Source organism: Mugil cephalus, chromosome 23 (genome assembly GCF_022458985.1).
Source record: "Mugil cephalus isolate CIBA_MC_2020 chromosome 23, CIBA_Mcephalus_1.1, whole genome shotgun sequence".
In the NCBI taxonomy this organism is placed as follows: Eukaryota; Metazoa; Chordata; class Actinopteri; order Mugiliformes; family Mugilidae; genus Mugil; species Mugil cephalus.
Window position 1 is genome coordinate 11283116 of NC_061792.1, and position 3052 is coordinate 11286167.

Sequence of the window (3052 nt, forward strand, 5' to 3'; positions counted from 1 at the left end):
GCCACATCAAACTTTAAAGAAGTTCCTAGGTAGAGCTATAGGTGAGGTATTACCCCCATCTTGAATATTTTATGAGGATGCTGCTAGTACGTACGTACATACCTAGGCCACTGAACCTATATAGTACATAACATGGGGTTGGTTGCATGGCCGAAGAGCAACATTCGAGGTCAAAAAGGAGATACACCTCTGAAGAGAGGCGGTGGTTATAGTGGTGGACAAACAGCAGAAGAAGTGATAGATGGGTCAATCCTGAGGGATGAGTGAAGGCATCAGTGGCCCCCGTTGATGACCGAACTGGGAGGCAGCTAAGAGCTCGAAGGAAACTAAAACCACTCTCAAAGTGTGGGCTATAGCATGTGAAAGCTAAGACTCGCTGAGAGAGTGTTGTGTAACTCGGCTTAGAAGCGATGGCTGGAGGTGAAATTTCAAATCTCAGCGTCTCAAAGTTTTGAGCCGCACGATATTGCTGATGCTTTACATGGAATCTCATTTCATGTGAAAAGACTATGAAAAGTCTATGTCGCCCTCTGTTGGTCGCATTGTATAAACACACTTATTAATACTTATACACTAGAAATAAATACCAAACAAGATATGACATATTACAAATCTTACAGACGTTTGGAACACATCACCAATCAGCCACAACATTATGACCGCTGACAGGAGAAGTAAATAACACTGGTCATCTGGTGACAAGTCAGTGTTCTATGGGAAACTTTGGCAGTCATGTGGATGTTACTTAGGCATGTAGCACCCACCTGAACTATACCAGGCACTCCCACTCCTTGATGGGAGCGGCAGCATCCCCTAACTCTAACTCTAACTCTACCCCTAACCCTAACCCTAGCCCTAGCCCTAACAAAATGAAAAACAGCACAAGGTGTTGACTTGGCCTCCAACTTCACTAAATCTCCAAACTGATCACGTATCTGTGGGATGATCCACAGAGGCCCCGTCCCCTCAACCCCATAGGCTCCCGCAAGTTTTAGCGGTGAGCGGTGAAATGCATCCAACCCCGATCTCCACCGGTCTGAACGAGACTAATCTGATTAATTGGGATCATTTACGAGTCTCCTTCTCGGGGGGAGGGGGAGGACCCGTCTGTAAGGCGAGACAGAACTTTCACGTTCATCTGAGAGCTCAGGCTGCGTGGACACACAATCACAGGTCTCGACTTCTACCCCGAGGGCTGTCGGGGCTGCGGCGGCGGCTGAGGGCGAGCTTGATTTCACGACTCGCATCTCTATCAATCATTCACCGCGCCTCGTCAAATTAAACCTGGTGTCTGCTCGGGGCCACTGCCAGAGTGGCTGAGTATCACTTGCTATCATTAAGACTAAAGTAAGAGCAGGGCCGGGATGAAGCTGTCTGCTTCCCTTTCTCCATGACTGAACGCTGAGTCTCATATGTGTCTGAGCGCGCCCGGCGACCCTGACCGGTTTAGACGAGAGGTCCTGTCATGTCTGGAGAGATCTGAACCACTCAGAGGATGAGCGGCGGTCTGAGCTCCCTTTTCCGACATCCCAACGCAGCATGTTGAGAGCAGGATGCCGGGGCAGCCCCCGTGTAGCACACAGATAGCAGCTAAGTGCCCTGTTAGTTCACCCTATCTCCAGCCCCTCAAGCTCCACTCCCAAGAGCCTCTTAAGAGATGCTGTGCAGTTTTCTTTTCCTCTCGAAAGCAGCTGAGCTCAGAAAAGAAAAAAAAAAACACACACATTTGTCACACTGGGGAGCTTTACAGGTATCATGGCCTGTTAAGTCTCCTCGTGGAGCAAAAACCAAGCTGAGACACAGAGTTGTAGAGTTTCTTGAGGGGGTTTCAACCAAGTTCTTCAGTTTTAAGAGACTGGAGAGAGTTTTTCTTTTTTTTCTTTTCTTTTTACATAAACCATGAACCTGGATGACAAAGAACCTTCACACACATTTTTAAATATATTTTTATTTTAGAGTTAACTAATCCCGTTAAATGATTAAATGTGTAGATGTGTTTGTGGATGTCTCACTAGTTCATTTAAAAATAAATAAATAAAAAAATAAATAAAAAAATAAAAAAATAAATGGTCGAAAAACTAATCCCACTAAAATCTTTTAAAGCGTTTCACAATATTTTATTCAAGATATTTTCTTATTTTTTAATGCCTCAATACTTGTGGCCCTGTGGAATTCAAGAATATGTTTTTATATAATTATTTAAATTTTTTATTTTATTTATTTATTTAATTTATCAGTGATATATACTAAAAATAAAATAAAATAAAAATAAAATAGACCTGAATAGTTAAGGTGAATGACATGTTATTATATAGCAATATTGCAGGAAAATAAAAACAAGGATTAGGGCCTAACATTAGTTTCATTCTCTTGTGGTTTAGGTCTGTACCTTACGTGGTACTGTGCTCCTCTGCAAGTTCAAAATCCACCTATCTCCTCGTCCATGTTTCATCCACGTCCTTGCTCCTCAGACACGGCGCACATCTGTTCGCCTTTGCTGCAGAACGCGGCCGACACGTTCTGCAGCTAGCGCGTAGTAAGTTATTACAATAGGTTAGGCCACGTGGGCGTAGTCTACGATGTAGGATCTCTGCGGTGCAGACGCAGATTCTTAAACGTAGCTTGGGGAAAGCCTGAATTCGTCAATGCATCCGAAACATTCAGGCGTAGTGTAACCGTGCAGAGGTGCAAATCAAATCTGCTTGAGCCGATCTGATCCTCGGGTGTGGAAGTGGAGTAGAAGTGGTGCACGTGCTTTAAAATCTTTAGCTCCTACGCTAAACTGCATGCTAACCGTACAAATGAAACCTTCTCAGCAAACTTTAGAGCACAAACCAGCTCACCTGGCCTCGTCCCCATGCAGGACAACTTTATATGGGCTATAGGCTTACTGACACTAATACCCCCGGGTTATGTGTAACTGGTCTGGGGTTAAAGATCCCAAAGACGAATGCTTACTGTACAGCGTCTTGAAAAAACCCTCTCCACGTTTTTAGGGCCCGGATCAGTTTAAAGCGACGTGACGCTCTGCTGTCAGTCAAACTCTTTCCAC